A 19555-nucleotide genomic window follows, 5' to 3' on the forward strand; every position below is an offset into this window, starting at 1 on the left:
TTTGAAAATATACACTGTGCAACAAACCACGAAATTTTATTCATTTAAACTTAAAGATGGTTCATTTGACCACCTTCTTGTTTAGATTTCTTCACCCCCAGACCCTGGTAATGTATTATCTCCAGATTGTCTCAGAGCAGCCGGCTCCCGAATAATGGCATGGAGATTTATTATTTGTTATAGCTTAGGCCGTACGTGGCTGGCTGGCTACTTCCTAGCTAGCATCTCTAACTTAAATTAACCCTAGTATTCTAGTCCGAGTTTGCCAAGTGACCCATTACCTCTCATTCAGTCCTGGCATCTTCCTCCTGCTGGCAAATCCTCCCCTCTCAATTGTTCCCTAGAGACCCACTTCTTTGCCTGGAACTCCTGCCTTTCCTCTCCTGCCTCAGCTATTGGTTGTCAAGATTTTCATTAAACCAATCAGAAGGTGAAGGAGGTGGAGGTTGGCAAAATACTGAGGCATTTGAGGATCCATAAAAATAACCATACCAAAATTCAGCCAGTGTTCAACTCTGTGCCGGTACAGAAGTCACCATTCGAATAATACAAAGACAACCTTTACACTGTGCACAAGAAGAATACCTCAGTGATGTTCCGCTCCACTTCTCTTGTCAACTCCTCTGGTTTTATAAAAAATCAAGAATTTAAGAGGACTTTAAAGCCAGGTGGTGGTGGCACTTGGGAGGCAGAGGCAGTTGGAGCTCCAGGTTTGAGGCTAGCCTGGTCTACAGAGTAAGTTTCAGGACAGACAGGCTACACAGTCTCAACAACCCTCCCTGAAAGGATTACATTTTTTTTTTTTTATAATTAAAACGTTAGTTTTTTTGTTAACTTGACATAACCAAGAGTCATCTGGAAAGAAGGAAGCTTAATTGAGGGATTGCCTTCATCAGGTGGCCTGAAGGGCAAGCCTGTGGGACATTTTCTTGGTTAAGGGTTGGTGTGGGAGGGCTCAGCTCACTGTGGGTGGTGCAAATGGTCCTGAGCGGTATAGGCTGAGACAGCCCTGTGATATAAGCCGTTCAGTAACAATCTTCTCAGGTCTCTGTTTCACATCTGGACTCTTTGCTCTGACTTCCCTCAGTGACATTGTGGCCTGGGAGTTGAAAAATACTGACATAAACCCCTTTCTCTCAGTTTCTTTTTCCAGCTAACTACTGAGTTACATTTTCATCAGTTTCTTTTTCCAGTTAACTACTGAGTTACATTTTCGCTTTTGCTTTGTAAAACAGACTTTTGAAATGTGTGAGATTTATTTGTAGGCAAAACATAGTTTCAAAATGGAATAAAATCCTCATAAAATTAAGAAAGATCCTCAAGAGATTGAGACTTTTTCTTTTTTCTTTTTTTTTTCCAGACCGTGGTTGCTCTGAGTCCCAAGACTCCTGACTCAACCAAAGGTGATTGGAGACTTAAAAAATATATTGTAATCTAAGACACGCTATCTTGCAGATTGTATTTTTACTAGTAAGATTGCAATTCTCTCTGAACTCAGCCTATGGAAATGCTGTTGGGAAACACAAATAGATTTTAATAAACACACACACACACACACACACACACACACACACACACACACACACACACACACACACACACCTTTAAAGGACAGGGACAACTGATTTATGCACCTGGGAAATGTGACAGGTGATTGGAAGGCCAGAGACTGGGGGACAGGGGTAGCCTCAAAAGGCCTTAAATATCTGGAGTTGACCTTTAGTCTTTGAAAGTCATTAATTTTGGAAATGGAACCATATTTGTTTACTATAAGGGGCGGAAGCCAGTGCTTTAGTAGGTGTGGGCGGCCCGGAGTCAGTTGGTCTGGGGGGGCGGGGGTGGGGGCGAAGGGTCCGCTCCGGTCCGCTTGCCGGGAAAGGCGGAAGGCAACGCTCGGCTTCTCTGGACAACCTGGGCGGGGGGAGCCGTGCGAGCTGGAGCGCAGTTCCGAGAGGACTTCTGCCTTTACCAGGGCGACAGGGGGAGGCGCGGGCCAGCCACGCGGGGTAGTCCCCGCTCGGGGGACGCCGGCTCTGCGGCGGCCGCACCAGGCCCTGTCGGAGCTGCGCGGCGACTCCCCGGTCTGGCCGCGGCCCTCCCGCCCCGGCGGAGCCGCGGTGGATTGTGGGCTGGGGGCTGCGGCGGCCTGGCGGCGGCCTGCTGCACGCTCTCCGCGGACCCAGCGGCGCCGGGCCGGTGGCGTGAGGCGGGCGGCGGCGTGGGGAGCTGAGGCGCCGGGGGCGGTGGTCGCGGCGCGGCGGCGGCTCCCCTGGAGGCCGGGGATGTGGGAGAGGCGGCGGCGGCAGCAGCGGCGGAGGCGGCGCTGCGGACCCGGGGGAGACTGCTGCCTGACAGGACACCCGGGCGAGACGTGAGGGGCCCGCCGCGGCCGCTCTGCCCCCGAGCGGCGCTGGGCTCGAGAGGGCGGCCCTGTGCTCCCGGGCCCGCTGGCCAGCAGGCGCGGGGCGGAGGCGGGAACCGGGCTCGGACCCGGCGCGCAGGGCGGCGGCGGCGGCGGCGGCGACGACCGCGGAGCAGCAGTCTCGGCGCGACGTGGAAGGATGGAGGCGGCGGTGCACTAGGCCTCGTCTGGGGCTGCCGCCCGGGACTGCAGGTAGGTGCGGGGCCCGCGCTTCGCGGCCACCCTCCCCCGACCCGGTGACCGGCCGGGCGGCGAGACCCCACCCCCTCCGTGTCCTCGGGACTCGGAGCTGACAGAGTTTGGGAGCCGGTGACCGCGCCGAGGCTTCCATTCTCCCCGCCGCCACCACTTCCTTCTCGGCTCTCCCAGAATCAGGGCCGGCAGCCGTGCCCCAGCCCCTGCCGGCGTCCGCAGGTGCCGCTCCAGTCCCCTCGCCCTTCTCCCCTCTCTGGAATCCCGGACCAGCTACTTCCACAGTCCTTGTAGACGCAGATCCCAAACTTTCCGGGTCTCAGCCAGGCCCGTAGCCCCTCTTGGAGCCTTCTAGAATAAAAACAACCTCCCCTGGAGAATAGTAACCCGCAGAAGAACTCGGCATTGTGCAGTTTTCTATTGTAGTATCTTTTATTTCTTTCAGTTTTGCTCACTCCTGACTGCCCCGATACAAAAAGACAGGGTTCCCTGTTCTCCGTGGGTTGTTTGGGAACTTTTGCCTGACCATTATAATTAGCCACTTGGCCTGTCCGTGTATGACTTAGGGTGGCTTTTTTTTTTCCTCCCTTAAAGAATTTTGGCCTATTAGAGTTGTAAAATGTTTCTTAAAATTCCTTTTTAATCAAGTTTAGTTTTGGGTCTTTATAGAGACTTCTTTTACTTTCGAAGAATTACATTGGAATACTTCTGTTCCCTAATTGATTCCATTTCTGGTTCTCAAACTCGGGCCAGACTGAAGACTTGGTCAGTGGGCAGGGGATATTAGGATAAATTATTTGTAGTCTGTGGAGAAGTAGGTGATACCTTAAGCCGCGGATTTTGATGGGCATTCAGTTTTGTAAATGGGGAGCTCTAATTGGAAAACTGTTTGACTTCCTAGCAGTTAGGCTGGGACAGATGGAATGATGGGATTTGTTTGACAGTAGTACAGTGAGTTGGGTTAGTGGTTATGGGTGCCCTGCACTAATTATCGTTAGGTAAAATTGGTCACTTTGTACTTGATAGTTGTATTTTTGGACGTTAGATGCTAAGTTCCCTTGTGCTTTGGCTAGTTTTAAACAGTGTTCTGGCAAACTTAGAACTGTTACTGTACATACCAGTCTGTTCTCAGTGAAAGTGTAAACACTATCCGTGTTTTGTTGTTGATGCTCATATAATCTGTTCTCGTGGTATTGTTTCTACAGCATTTGGCTTTCTGAAATGTTTTTGATTGTTTTCAAAATTATAACTGGCAAAGTAAGTTACCTAGAGTTTACTAGTAAAAGAGGATTAAATTTGCATCTGATTTATGTTTTGGAAAAGCTAAATTATATTTCTGAGTAAGAACTTTTATTACAATTAGATCTTATAGATAAACCATGAAAGGACTAATCACACTTCTTTTCCTGTCAACGTTGACTATTGATTTTTCTTTTTACTCTTTTTAAAACAGCTTTGTGGAGTTAACATACTGTAAAGTTCACACATTTTAACCTAATGGTATTTTGGTTTTACCTACTTGTTAAGCTTTGCTGAAGTTGAAATCCAAGGCCTTGTGAATGTAAGGAAGGGACTCCACCACAGGCTCCCTTCCGTACAGTGTTGGCTGTATTTACTGTTTGAAATCCTCAGACATTAGTGTGAACTCCCTCTCCTCAGCCCTACTGTCCTCCAGGCAGCACTAATCCATTTTCTATCTCAACATTTACTTAATGTGGGTCCTTCACATAGATGATGTGGAATTAATAGCTTTTTGAAAAATTAAAGTCAGTTTATATAATTTTTTAAAACAAATTCGGGTCAGGGAGTAAGATCCTCATCCCCAGAATTTTAAATAATTTTAAAATTTTAATAACTTTTTGTAAATAACTGATAGACTATATGGTTGGTTGTGGAGCAAGAAGAGGAAAAAGCATGAATCACTTTGGTGGCCTTAAGAGTATTTGTGAACTAAGGGTCAGTCAGTGAAAAGTTGAAGTATTTTTAATATTGGAGTATCAAATTGGAAAGGTCCTTATAGGTCATTGTTAGCATACTTCCTGCTTGCCTAAACAAAGCGGAAACCAGAGGAAGAAATCTGAAGGGTTGAAATTTGAATCTCTGGGATACTTGGCACAAGATCGATGATAGGCTTATGTAAAGTAATAAACAGTGGGTGTAGGGGTGAGCTGGATTCTGGAATTATTTAGATTCTTGTATGTATGGATTTGACCTCAGGCTATTATAACTGGGCAAGAACTGGACATTCCTCTAACATTAGGGACAAGTGCTGACTGAGCTTCTGTGCAGACAAAATACATGTTTTAAAAACGTTGAAAATGCTCGAAAGCATGACAAATATTATTTTGAAAAGTTGTTTTTAAAATCAGTTTACTTTTTTTTTTTTTCAGTTTGGGTCAGGGAGTAAACAGCTGATCTTGGGAATAAAAAGAACATTGAAAACAACTTCTAGACTATATAAAGAAGAAAAACAGCATGAGGGGCTTGGGTGGCCTTAAGAGTTAATTTGGTGAGCTGAGGGTCAGTCAGTGAAAAGTTGGATCAGATCTTACATTGTTAACATTTTTTTTTCTTTTTTTCTGGACCTGGGGACCGAACCCAGGGCCTTGCGCTTGCTAGGCAAGCACTCTACCACTGAGCTAAATCCCCAACCTCAACATTTTTAAAGATCCAAATTTAAAACAATTTTGAGAATTATGATTAACAAGTATATTTGTGTTTGGAGGCTTTTTTTCTCTCAAGTTTCAGAGTTCTAACATCTAAACCGATAGCTTATCTAAGCATGACTTTGTTCTCAGAACTTTGACAGTGTGTGGAGATGGTTGTTGGAATAATGTCGGATGAAGGATGTTAATATGTGTCATATAATACACAGGATCTTTCCTCTCCCAGAAAAGAAGACTGTCCGGATCAAAGTCTCAGTAGTACTGTTTAAACTCATAATGCGTATGAGTCTGGTAAGGGCTTGATGTACTGTTATGGAATCCCACTGAGTATTATTTGGTGGAGTGGACAATTATTTAATTCATCTAGCAATTCTCTTTATTGGGGGGAAGCAGTTGAGAGCAAAGCAAAAGGAAAGAATTTGACATAATGTAGATACTTTTTGGTTTGTTTAGTTTACAAATCTGAACAAAAATACACTTTTAGAGACTAGAGAGATGGCCTAGTAGTTAAGAGTCCTGGCTGCTCTTCCAGAGGACCTGAATTCAGGTCCCAATATACACAGCAGTCTGTAATTTCAGTTCCAGGGGATCTGATCACCTCCTCTGGCCTTCTTGGACACCAGATAAATGTGGTATATAGACTTGAATGGAGGTAAAACACTTATATACATAAAAGAAAAAAAAATACTCCCTTTCACTTAAAATGTCAGCCTTATATTAATGTAAATTTTAATTACTGTATTTTGAATTGCTGATTATTACTGCATAGGTTTTAGAAATAAACATAATACTGTTTTCTTTAGCATGAGTGATCCTATCTTCATACATCCCCTACTCCTACCTTCTCATAACTATCAAGAAAGAAGCTAAATGTTCAGATAGTTTATATATACAAGTATTATGTAATAAGTGTCCAGAATCTTCATATTTTGTATGCAACACTCATTTCTACTTCTCCTGTAGGTCTCACTTTTGACTCTAATGTTTTAAAATTAATTTTAAAATTCATTAAAATTTAAATTAATCATTTAGAGACAGGGTTTCCCTATATAGTTCTGGCTAGTCTGAAACTTACTATGTAGACCAAGCTGACTGGAATTTGCTGTGATCCTTCTCTCCTTCCTGGGTACTAGAATTGTAGACCTGTGCCACTGTGTTTGGCGTTTAGGTGATGTTTTTGGTAGTAAAAAGTGTAGAATCACCTTTGCTATTTACTGTCCATGTATCTTTAGAGAAATTATTAACTGTTTCTGGGCTTCACTTTTCTCATCTAGGAAATAGTGAGTGTGGTTGGTAATTACTGCACTACAAAGTTATCCAGTGTGAGTGAGTTTATGGGTTGTAAGCGTCTGTGTCTGGAGGGCCAGACAGTTCAGTGGGGAGAGCATTAGCCTGAAGATGCTTTGTTGACTTTAACATTCAGAAAGGGTGTGTAGGACTCATCGAAACAGTGTGGATGTAGCCAGGTAACGAATGACTGACAGCCCCAGGGAGAAGGAAAGTACTCAGTGTCTGCCTCCCTCAAAAGAACCACAGAGTACATCAGTACCTGAGGTCCTTGCTCTGGAGACTGACTTCAGTAGCCCTGAGGTTGGCTCACTGCAAGTTCTCTGTCAGGCTTTTTTCTCTAATATCCCCTGTGTTGTAGTCATTGGTTTTTGTTGTTGTTGTTGTTTGTTTTGTTTTTTTGTTTGTTTTTGTTTTTAAAGGGTAAATCTGATTATTAATTTTTCTGCTTAAATTCTAGCTTTTATAATTAAGATTGAGTTCTTATTTCTCATAAGATATGTGAATTCTTTCCTGTCTTTATGGCCTTAACCTCCTCAGTTCTCCACCGTTCCCACATACGTAGTTTTCTAAGGCACGTCACGTTCTTTGTGGTACCTGGCGATAGATTCTTTTCTTCTAGTCTTTTCATGTTTGCCTTTTCTAGAACTCTGTCACTCCATTTTCTCCATCAGTCTGACACATTCTTTTTTTTTTCTTTTTTTAAGATTTATTTATTTATATAAGTACACTGTAGCTGTCTTCAGACACACCAGAAGAGGGCATCAGATCTCATTACAGATGGTTGTGAGCCACCATGTGGTTGCTGGGATTTGAACTCAGTACCTCTGGAAGAGCAGTCAGTGCTCTTAACCGCTGAGCCATCTCTCCAGCCCAGTCTGACACATTCTCTAGTTCTTGATAAGCTGTCATTGACTTTTCTTTCTTTCTTTCTTTCTTTCTTTCTTTCTTTCTTTCTTTCTTTCTTTCTTTCTTTCTTTTTTTAACAAAAAAAAGCTGTTTGTACTGTGCATGTGTCTGATGCCCTTAGAGACCAGAAGAAGGTGCTGGATGCTGGACCCCCTGGAACTAGAGTTATAGATGGTTGTGAGCTGCCAAGTGGGTGCTGAGGATTGAACCTGGGTCCTTTGGAAGACGGTTCTTGACCACTGAGCCATCTCTGCAGCCTCCTGGCATTGACTTTTTATTAAGATTTTAAACCATGGGTAACTGAAGGAACAGTAGAGGGAGCACCCCCCCCTTTTTTTTTGATAAACCTGTGTACATATTCCCCATGTGTCACCCAGTTATAAGACTGTTCTGCAGGATTACAGTCACAGTCTCTTAAGAATGTCAGCATTAACATGGTAGCATGATTTCACAGAGAGGGAACACTTAAGCATCTCAGTTGTCCTCACTGTTCTCACTTAATCTGCCCCACTCTATCACCATGAATTGAATGGTCAAAAGTAACTTAAAAAGGAGTCCTCAGGCTAGACACAGGGCTTCTACTCTCTAGTGACAATTTTGACATTTTGGTTTCTTTAAAAAAAACCACAAAAGTATTCTAAGACTCTGTTTTTGTTTTAATCCCAGGTGTGGGATGTGGGGAGCTTCAGACTGTCCGCAGCAGCTGCCTCATGCTCTAGCAGCAGCGTAATTTCCCAATGGCAGACAGTGTTTGCATTTGGAGTTCTGGGAACTTAGCAGAGGCTATGTAATGCGAGGGCCCACGAGGCCGACTGGGTGGGTGGCTGCTGGTGGATGCTGTTGGTTTCCGTTTGTTAGGTGGTCATGCTTAGAGGTGAAACAAGAAGAAGAATGAGACACCTGACAGTGGAGCTCACCCCTCAGCAGGAAGGAAGTCGCCTAATGTTAATGTCGCCCCCTCTTCTCTCTGTCCTTCATTTTCTCTCTTGTTTATAGAGTTAGGGATAGGAAAGGGTGGAAGAAGGGGGATGGAGAAGGGCAGGACAACAAAGAACCCAAAGTAGCCAAAGGTCCAGCTACAACTCTCCATATTTTTAAAAAAATGTATCTAATTGCTAATTATACACAACTCCTGCCTTCTTGACATGGAATATAGCTGTCTGTTCTTTTCAGGATTAACCCACTGTCTGACTATCCACCAATTCTAGTATTCTAATCTCTTGGTAAAACCAATTTTCCCAATGCCAAAAAAGTTTAAGCATCAAATTAATGTTCTGTTCATCAAACCTACCATTGGTACCTTGAGCTACCAATTCTTGATTCTTCCTCATTGCCAAACCCCCAAGGCTCACCTCTTCAGCAACCTGTCTTCCATTTCAACACTCACTTGGCTTAGGGTAAAAGAAAGGCCTGCTCACTAGGTCTAGTAGCCTATGTAACATATTCAGTCTTCATCTGACTTGACTTTATTGTCCTCAGAAGTGACTTTAGAAGATAGGAAAAGTTAGAAAAGCATTATTTGTGATTCACTAAGGTAATGATTTAAAGACAAGATCATTAATGGATAGCAAAACCATCAATTGAAAGGCTCTTAGGAACAGGGTATTTATTCTTCAAAAACTTGTATGAGAGACTTTAGGGTTTGTTTTAGTGTTTGTATGAGGACACTAAAAGTCAGTATCTATCAGTGTTCTAATTTCACTCTGATTGGCAAAAGTTTTGCTAATAATGCAATTTTATCAGCGATCCAAAGAAGGAATAAAGTATCCAAATTCCTTTGGGTTTTCCTGAAGTATTTATTCACTAGAGACAAGTTGACCTGTGGATTAAATTTAATAACTACTATACTACTGCTAGGGGTCTCCTATTTCCATTTTGAATATTATTTTAATTTTAAAATTGTAAATTATAATTTTGTTCCTGAAAAGGATGCCATAAACTATCAGGTATTTTATAAGACATTTAAAATATGCAAGTATGATGATCAGAGTTCAGGTCTCACTTAAATCAGTAAATTCCAGGTAGGCTAGATAGTCTATTTGAGAAGGCACAGATGGGGTTCCCCAAAGTAAGCTAGTTGGGGGGACTTGCCACACTAGTGACCTCTGGGTTTTATAGAAAGGCCTTGCCTCAATGAATACGAAGAAAGAGCTATGGATGATGATTCCTGACACCAACCTTGGACCTCCATTTTCTTACATACAAGTCTACTGTTATACATAATATGCCAACATACGTACAACATATATGAAAGTGGAAAAAGACAAATTAAATTTCTAATGTAACAATTATTTGTAATTTTAGCCAACATTACCTCTTGTGTTATCCTTTTTTTCTTTTATTGAAAGTAGATTTTTTTTTTCCCACACGTAATATAGCCTGAATCTGTTTCCCCTTCTCTATACTCTTCCTAGTTCCTCTCCATGTCCACAGTCTGTCTCTTTATTAGAGAGCAAGCTTCTAAGGATAATAATAAAAAACAAAATAATAAAATAAAATAAAGTAGAATAGTAATAATAAAAAACAACACATTAGAACAGAACAAAAGAAACAGAAGGAAATAGCCCAAGAGAAGACACAAGTTACAGAGACCCATTCATTCTCACACTGGAAAACCTAAACCAGAAGCTGTAATGCACGCACGCACGCACGCACGCACGCTCGCACTGAGCACTGAGCGAAGGCCCTGTGCATGCTGTTTCCACCTCTGGGAGTTCATGTGAGCTTTGATCGTGTTGACTTAGAGGGCCTTGTTTTCTTGGGTGGGGTGGGCCAATTCATAGCCCTAGATTTGATTCTGAGGTGTGCGAGCTTCTCAGCACACCCTGCTACCAGTGCCAGCTCTACCCTGCCTTGCAGGTAAGGTGCAAGGCCTGCTCTCCCAAGGGTTGTAGCTGGTGAGAAGGACGTGGCCAGCTTTCCCACTCTTCTCCTTCTGTATATGGTGAGGGACGAAGGAGGGGAGGAAGGTGTCTGCCTCTCTTCACTGCCCAGCAGACAAGAGGGAGAAGGGCTGGCTCTCCAGCCCTCAGGGCCAGCTCTGCTCTGCTGCTCAGGTGAGGGACAGGGCCTTTTCTCTGCAGCAGGTCAGGGGTAAGGCTAATTCTTCTGTTCTGATGACCTTGGGGCCAGCTCTCCTGCTTGCCATTGGTGACAAAGGGCGAGGGAGTGGGTTGGCTCTCTCTCCCATGCCACAGCATGGCAGACAAGTTGTGGGGCCAGTTATTCCATCTTCACACCCTTGGGCCCAGCCCACCAGCACCCTTGCCATCAGGGTCAGCTTTACTGTGCTGCCCAGGTGAGGTGCAGGGCCTGCTCTCTAGAATGCTGCAGTAGGTGAGGAGAAGGGCCTGCTCTCACGATCCTGTTGGGGCCAGTTCTCACCACTGGTGATGAGGGCAAAAAGGAGTAGAGGGGGATCTCTTCCTTGCCAGTGCCACCACACAACAGCCAAGAGGCAGGGCTAGCTCTCCTACACCCTCTCCCTCAGGGTCAGGTCATCTACAACTCCCACATGCAGGGCCAGCTGTACTGTGCTGCCCAGGTGCAGGGCCTACTCTCCTGATTGTTGCAGTGGTTGAGGGCCAACTCTCCTGCCCTGGGGCTAGCTCTTGCCTTCTGTAGGTGGCAAAATGAGGTGGGATAGGGGGTGCTCTCTTTCATGCCTCTGTTGCCACACGTCAGACAAGGGCAGGATCAGCTGTCCCATGCTCACGCCCTTAGGGTCCTTACCCTATGGGCTGACTCACTGGAACCCTCACCACCAAGGTCAGCTCTTCTGTGCTTCCCAGGTGATGTGCAGGGTCCGCTCTCCCAAGTGCTGTAGCTGGCGAAGGACAGGGCCAGGTCTCCCACCTGCCGCAGGTGGTGAGGGGTATGTGTGTGTGTCTCCCTCATTCATGCCACTGTATGGGAGATGAGTGGTGGAGCCAGGTATCCCACCCTCACATTGTTGGCTTCTGGCTCACTTGCAAGTCCAGCAGTGTGTGGAGCTGCTCTCCTGAGTACTGTAGTTGTCTAGGAGTAAGTGCAGCTCTCTGTTCTCACACGCCCAGGGCCAGCTCTCCCACAGTGTCCGGGTGAGGGCTGGGGCTAGTTGTACACAGCTCTGACATGAACATGTCCCTAGGTGACAGCCCAGATCAGGCTTTTGGTGGTAACCGACCCCTGCTGCTGCAGGGTCACAGACTCAGACGTGGCCTCAGGTGGCAGCACAGGCCAGGACCCCACCATGGTCCCAGGTGGCTTCACCAGCTACTCACAGCAGGCTGCTCCTCACTATCTTTGAGTCTCCAGCCCCGCCTCTCTTCATTGTGCCCACATCCTTTTGTTTCTCTTTCACTTTTCTACCATTTGTTTCTCTTAGTGGTGCTTGGGGTCTCCGAGAGTCTGACATCATCTCAAGAGTGGTCTCAGGAGTGCTATGCCCCACTCATGCATTATGGCTCTGGGCAGGGGTCATCTTGGGCATGGTCTGCCTCCTGAGGCCTTTGTAGTGCCCAGCTGGTGGTCATCTCTGGCTCGCTCCCTGACCAGGCCCCATGATGCCCAGTTGGTGGCCCCATGTGGGGGTCCTCATCTCAGGCTCAGTCCTGCTGGGTCCCTCGGTCCTAGGTGGGGTTCTTCTAATCTCCAGCTTGCTCCCAGTCCTGGGAGCTGCGGGCCTGCGTGGTGCCCGACTGGTGGTCCTCTCAGGCTCACTGCTTTCAGGGACTGTTAGGCTACTAGTCAGCCCGATGTTCTTAAGTTAGAACACTGAGATTAGACATAGCCTTTCTCTTCCCTCTGGCACCTACTGATTCACATGGGACACAGTCACCCACCTGCAGCACTTCTAAGGGCAGATTCAGAGCACACAGATGTTTGCTCGTCATAGCTCGTTCTTACAGGAGTACAGTGATTGCCTCTTTGCTAAGAATAGTGTCCAGGTCGGCTGGTGCACACCTTTTATCCCAGCACTTGGAAGGCAGAGGCAGGCGGATCTCCCATCAATTTGAGGCCAGCCTGGTCTACAGAGTGAGTTCCAGGACAGCTAACACTATACAGAGAGACTCTGTCTTGAAAAAAGACAAAAAGAATACAGTACATCATACTGGTGCAAATGTGTGCCACATTACTTTTAAGGAAGAGTCTAAAGAATTCTTTCATAATTAGACGTGAATTTTTCTGTCACTTAACAGAACACGCACATAACCAGGCATGTGGTCCATGCTTGTGCTCCAGGTACTAGGGAGTCTAAAGCAGGAAGATTGTAAGTTTAGGGTAAAAGTGTTCATGGCTAACTTGGGCTACTTAGTAAGACTGTCCAGAAACACCAGCCCTTGGGGAAAAAAAGACAAATAACAGTGGTGAGAGTAAATTTATTTTTCAATTGAAGAAACTATGGTATAGAAGTAGAAGTATGGAGTTTAGATCAGAAAGTCTGAATTCAAATCCCATAGTTCTAATTACTTGCCTAAATATTTTGAAACCAAGTTACTTTTGAATCTACTTCTTCTATATAATGGAAATTATAATGCATTTATGAGAATGTTTTGAAGATCAACAAAATTATCAGAATGGAGCCTATCAATTATGAACTACAGTGTTTAGTAAAATACTGATGATGGTGTAATTTTTTTTAAATGTTTTTATATTGCTTCCTTTCATGACATCCTTGCTTCATTAATAATTCGTATCTCTTTTTTTTTTTTTTTTTTTTTTTTTGGAGCTGGGGACCAAACCCAGGGCCTTGCGCTTGCTAGGCAAGCGCTCTACCACTGAGCCAAATCCCCAAACCCATCTCATTTTTTTTAAATGTAAGACTTTAGAAACCCTTCGGTCCAGTTGTGGGAGTGAAGCAATCTAAGTTCTTGCTCTTGTTTTGTCTGATCTCTGTCCTAACTCTCCCCAAGGTAAGAACATTTGAAACAGGAGGAGGATGTGAGGCAACGACCTCTTCTGGGTCAGTTTGCTGGGTCGGTGTGCCTAGTCCTGGTTGATCTCAAGTCGGGCATAAGCCTAAGGGCCTCATAGCCTGCTGGCTGATTTACTTACACTCTCTCCTTCCCCCTTTCTGGTTTAGCTTTGCTTCCAGTGCTTTCCTCATTGTTATAGGCAGTGAGAAGCGTTGTTCTGTGATTTGGCCATTTTTTTCTTTCCTTGGTTTTTCTTCTTCATGTCTTCATATCTACCCCTTACTCCAGTCTCAAGACTAAAACTAAATAAAGAAAGGGAAGTCCATGCTGTCGCAGTGTAAATAAATGTCTGGATGGGGAAGATGAGTGCAAAGCCTTCGTCATGTTAAAGCTGAGATGTTCACAGTACTTAGCAGCAGTACTGCAGCTGCCTACTGTTCCCATGCACTTATTAGTATTTATCATAGCTCAGGCTTTTAGCAGACACTCAGCTATCTCAGTCTAAGATTAACCCAACTCATTAGCCTATGACTTGCCACTTGACCACTTCTTTACCCTCTGTTCCTGTTATGGTAGGACCACCTTTGTGTGTCTCTGGATGAATCCCTGTTTCTCATTTCCCCTCCCATAGACTCTTTCTCAGCCCAGAAGTTCTACTGTCCAATTCCTGCCTAGCTATTGGCTGCCAGATCTTTATTAAAGCCAATCAGCAAGCAAGGAAGGATGAATGTTTGCAAAATATGAGGCTGGTGATTGGCCATTGGAATAACAATGCCAAGATCCAGCTACTACTTAGTTCTCTGCCTGCAAGCAGTCAACAGTTGACCACACAGACACCGGCACACAGTGTACCCCAGCATGTACCAGTTAGTGTGTCAGGAGCTTACAAAGGATACTGAAATCTTACAACATTCCTGTGTGCTGCTGCTTTTTATAAATGAGGACACAGATGTGGAGGTAAGAAAGCAGCTATGAAATATCATGTGCTAGTTAATGATCAAAGTCTAGGCTTGTATGGCCAGTTTTCCTCAGCACTGTGTTATTTCTCAGGAAAGCTAGAGAGCTGGAATCAAGTTGTAGAAAGCAAGATACTACACTGTAAACAAATATATTACGGACTTAGGTTCATATACATTCAGAAAACGTCAAGCCCTGTGTGAGCCATTGTAATGGCCCATGCGGCCTTGCCTAATCTCCTCAGTATGCATTTATTTGTGAAATAAATACTATATAGTGATCGTGAATCTATAAATAAATACTGTATAGTGAGCGTGAGTCTATAAATACTGTATAGTGAACGCGAGTTTATAAATAAATACTGTATAGTGAACGTGAGTTTATAAATAAATACTGTATAGTGAACGTGAGTCTAAATAAATACTGTATAGTGAACGTGAGTTTATAAATAAATACTGTATAGTGAACGTGAGTTTATAAATAAATACTGTATAGTGAACGTGAGTTTATAAATAAATACTGTATAGTGAACGTGAGTCTATAAAGTGCTAGGCATAGTACAGCGTGATAAGTGAGACAGATGGACGTGTTCTCCATAGTATAGTGGGAAAGGAAGGAAGCAGGCAGAGCGTGAGTCCTCGTAATGTGAGGAAGCACTTACTGTAAACTAGCGGGTACTAGTTGGGATCAGGGGAAGGAAGGACTGGGCCAACAGGTTTAGAAATGGGACGGTTGTCAGGAAAGATCTGTTATCCCAGCAGGCAGAGATAGAATCACTGTTAACCTGTGTACATTGTGCATTGTCACAAGAGATTTTTGCATAAGAGATATGCTAGGTGTTCTTTTTTATGACACCACAATTTTGACTTTTGAAATAGTAAATGAGGCTTTTAAATTTTTTTTCTTAAGACAGGTTCTTTCTGGTAGCCCAGGCTGTTCTCAAACATCATTCCTCCCTGAGCATCCTACATGCTGTAACTCATCTTGCTTTGAACATTGTTTATTTATTTCCTGATCTTGTGTTTCAATTCAGCCTCTGCAGTCTGACTTTCATTCCCATTGCTGACTTGATAGTGCTTCCTAGTATGACTTATGATTTCCTAATTGACAATTCTCAAAGAGTTTTTGTTCTTTTTCTCTCACTATCAGTTTATTGGTGCATTTTAGTTTGACAATTCTGCTTTTCTCCTATCTTTAAGAAAATGAGCATGGGCTTATGTATGTGTGCACGAGAGGCCAGATGAGTTGGACTTAGAGGCAGCTAGTTGTAAGCTGTCTGACTCGAGTATGTGAACTGAACTCGTGTCTGAGAGAGCAACAAGTACTCAGAACCACTGAGCCTTCCCTCTAGCCCCACCTTTTTGTCTTAGTCACTTTTCCTGGTGCTGGTGACTGAACCTAGGACCTTGCAACTTGTGCTCTGTCACTGAGGTGCATTCTCATCCTCTCAACCTTGTAGAAAATGTTTGCCTTTAGATGTTCAGAGTCTTTTAAAATTTTGTACTGATTGTCTTCTCTTACCAGTTTTCTTTCAAAGTAAGAAATGTAACAACACTGGCTGGGGCCTTAACATAGATAACAGTGGGAAGCTCTCTCGTGGACAAAGCCAGACTTCTTTATTAAGCGTTGTCTAGCTCAAGAAATATTTCTATTTAATGAAAGAAAAGAAGAAGAACCAGCACTCGGGAGGCATTTCCTTCTGATAGAATAAATGTATATAAGTGGTTGCATGAATCAATAAATCATTTTATTAAACTGTATAGAATGAGTTAACTGTATAGAATTGGCTCTATTCCTAGTATGACTGCTTTGGTAACCACAATTAAAACTTCTTTAATGAGTTGTCAAGCTTAATTTTACCATGAAGTTTTTGTTTGTTAGAAGGAAAATATGGTCTAAATTTGCTTATGATGCATGACTGACAGTAATATTTAGCAAAGCAGAGCTTAACAATGTGCTTTGTTTCTTCTAAGTATTTTCTTTGTGTGTGAATGTGTGTGAATGTACACATATAAAAATACATACACATGTATAATGGGTGTATATGTATGCACATATACATGGAATCCAGAGGGAACAGCCTTGGGTGTTGTTCCTCTGGCACCATTAACCTTTTAGGATTTGAGACAGTGTCTCTCACTGGTCTGGAATCAGTAGGCTAGGATGGCTGACTGCATAACCCAGGAATCTTCCTGTCTTTATTATGCTGTCCTGGAATCACAGGGCAAACTACTTTTTCCAGCGTTTTGAAAATGCAGGTTTTAAGGCTCAAATTCAAATCTTCGAGTGTGCAAGGCAAGGACTTTATTGACTGGGCAATACTCCTAGTCCCTGTAGTCTTATTGTTGATTGGTTAGTTAAACTATGGCTAATTTACCACTTCCGTTTAACTTAATTAAGCATTTGACTATTGGAACTTTTTTACTTTAAAAAAACACTAGGGTTATTATTATATATACAATAGTAGAGATTGAACCCAAGGCCTCTGTGTATACCAGGCAAGAGGTGTACCACTTAATCATGTCCTCATGTGCTGGCTAGTTACCTGTCCACTTGACACAAGCAAGGATCATCTGGGAAGAGGAAACGTCAATTTAGAAAATACTCCTATCAGATTGGCCTGTAGGCCAGCATGTGGATCGTTTGCTTGGTTAATGATTAATGTGAGAGGGCCCAGCCCACTGTGGTCTATGCCATCCCTGGGCAGGTGATCCTGGGTTGTATAAGAAAGGGTCCTGATCAAGCCTTGCGGAACAAACCAGCATCTCTGTACCAGTTTCTTCCTCAGGTTCCCCGTGGATGGACTGTGTGTGGTTCAGTGTGTGAGCTAGATAAGCCCTTTCCTCCTCAAGTTACAGTCGTCATCACAGCAGTAGAAAGCAAACCAGAACTCCTCCCACCTTCCCTTTTATTTTTGGGCAAGGTCTGGTTTTGACTTCACTTTTACAACATAGGTGGGCTTGAAATCACACTATAACAAGATGCTTGAAGTTGGAGTTCTCTTGTAGTCTGTTTAGTGTATAAACTGAGGACATCATCACCCCCAAGTTATGATTGAGGAAGAGGTTGAGAGAGGAGGAGAAAGAGACCAAGAGAGATGGGCAAGGGAAAGGGGTCAAAAGAGTGTACAGCTGAGAGAAATAGTAGGGTTATTAGGGGAGGAAAACCCCTGAGCTGGAGAAGTTTAAGGTAGACTCAGGGTGCCAGCATGGACTCAGTGTGTAACAGGCACTTGTGATGTGCCTGATGTGTAACAGGCACTGAGGCAGCCTGGAGGCCAGCATGGGCTTTGGTGTGCTAATAGGTGCCGCAGACAGCCATTGTCCTGTGTCTGTTCTGGACCTGACACCAAGTGCTGAGATGATGATAGACTAATGCTGGAATTATTTTTAATCATATTTTCAAATGTGTGTATATTTGTCTTTGGGTGTGCAATCTAGAAATAAAACTTAAAGTAACCTTTTATGGGAGAAAGGGGAGAAGACGGTATGAATATTTTAGAAGGGCACAGCACAGCTTTCCCAAAGACAAAGTATGAAGAGCATCTTAACGGACTGGTAGGCCACCTTTTCTGAAAGAGTGTATCCACAGGATCTAGAGAATAAAACATCAACAAGGAAGGTGAGTCAGCATTAGATTGTAAGCCTCTAGAGTATCACTTAATGAAACGAGATTTGTTTGGGAAGTAATAATTTTTAAAAGTTTTTGAGTTGAAGTATAACAGGATGAAAACTTCTTAGTAGATTAATCCTAAAACTCTACGCATAGTAGTTTAGACTGGAAGCAGAGGGACGAGTTAGAAGTCTGTAGAATGACTTCTAGAGGACAGGCAGTTTTAGATTGTACACTAAGATATCACGTGTTGATAGGAGAAAGGAAATTAAAGTTAGTATATTTGACTCATGCTAAGCATAAAGATATTTCTGATATTTTCAAATGATTTCAAAATACCACCTAATATTAAAATACCACCAGTTCATATTAATAGTTCCAGGTATGTTGCCTGTTTTTATAAAAGCATGATTTAGTCAAATATAGCCAGATAGCCCAGGAGCTATCTGTATTCCCGAATGAAAGAGACAGACAGACAGACAGACAGACACACACATACACACACACACACAAACCAGTTAATTTTAATTTTAGGTAACTTATAGGGATGGAAAATAAATTAGAATAAAGTCTAATGACACATATGTATGAAAATGCCATAAGGAAGCCCATTATTTTGTATGCCAACTTAAAAAGTTAATAGTTATATAGCTGTATTTTACCTTCTCTAGTAAGATGTTTTGTGTAGAGTCAAATATTAAGCAAGAATAATAAAGTGGACCTTTTTTAAATTTATGCATAATAGGTAATCTTAAGGATAATTTAGAATTGACTATAAATATTTTTGTAATATGTCTTCTCTAGGCAGTACCTATCACAGTGTCGAAGTAAGGACATCATTTTTGCATCCAGTCTAGGTAGTATTCATAATAAATCATAGCTGTAGGGAATGGCGATTGAAACTAGAATTTAGGGAGTTCTATGTATGGTAAAATTTTTGTGCAGCATTGTAGTGGTGAGTTTGGGCTACACTACTTTGGCTTACATGCACCTGCTCAGGACACACACACACACACACACACACACACACACACACACACACACAAACACACACACCAGCTAATTTTAAAATGCCTTGGCTACCTCAAAAACTGGGCACTCCTAAACCTTCCACTGTTACTAATCGGGGAAGTGACCAGTGGCCACCCACCTGAATTCTAACATGGCTGGTTGGCTTTCTCTCCTATAGCTCCTACATCCCATCCTTCTCCTGAGTCATGACGATTCTCTGTCTCCTTTTCCCATTCCTAGCCTGTACAAATCCAAAGATCCCACCCTGTGTCCCTTTGCCCAGCCATTGGCTGCTGGCATCATTATTAATCGATCAAAACTAATTGGGAACAAGGACCTTTAGCATTTGACCCAGTTAATTCAAAGCATTAGAACCAATCCCCAACCCAACATAAACTGAAAATATTTGATAGTTTTTTTTTTCCGTATTTGAAGTTATACAATAATGTCATCTTGAGGTAGATTAAGTAGTGGTTACAGATTGAATAGTTGTTTTCTGCATATTTAATTTTTGTACTGAATAATATTTTACAAAAATTATAATTTTTGGGGCTGGGGATTTAGCTCAGTGGTAGAGCGCTTACCTAGGAAGCGCAAGGCCC

General features: G+C 43.2%; 1 protein-coding gene and 1 non-coding gene across 5 annotated transcripts in view; one reads left to right on the top strand and one right to left on the bottom strand.

The window, feature by feature from the left end:
* The first annotated feature begins 2470 nt into the window (after window positions 1-2470).
* The window catches only part of Vps54 (VPS54 subunit of GARP complex), a 77059-nt gene continuing 59974 nt past the window's right edge, over window positions 2471-19555 (top strand). For 3 of the 4 annotated variants that reach the window (XR_010057346.1, XM_039091649.2, XM_039091650.2), the window contains exon 1: window positions 2471-2614. The gene's annotated coding sequence lies outside the window, so the exon portion shown is untranslated. The remainder of the gene's footprint in view (window positions 2615-19555) is intronic. The other variant, XM_063272889.1, reaches the window with a different exon arrangement.
* LOC120096820 (small nucleolar RNA SNORA17) lies at window positions 12189-12321 on the bottom strand. Its single transcript, XR_005493652.1, has one exon. It is a non-coding gene; the product is annotated as a small nucleolar RNA SNORA17 (small nucleolar RNA).

Source organism: Rattus norvegicus, chromosome 14 (assembly GCF_036323735.1).
Source record: "Rattus norvegicus strain BN/NHsdMcwi chromosome 14, GRCr8, whole genome shotgun sequence".
Lineage (NCBI taxonomy): Eukaryota > Metazoa > Chordata > Mammalia > Rodentia > Muridae > Rattus > Rattus norvegicus.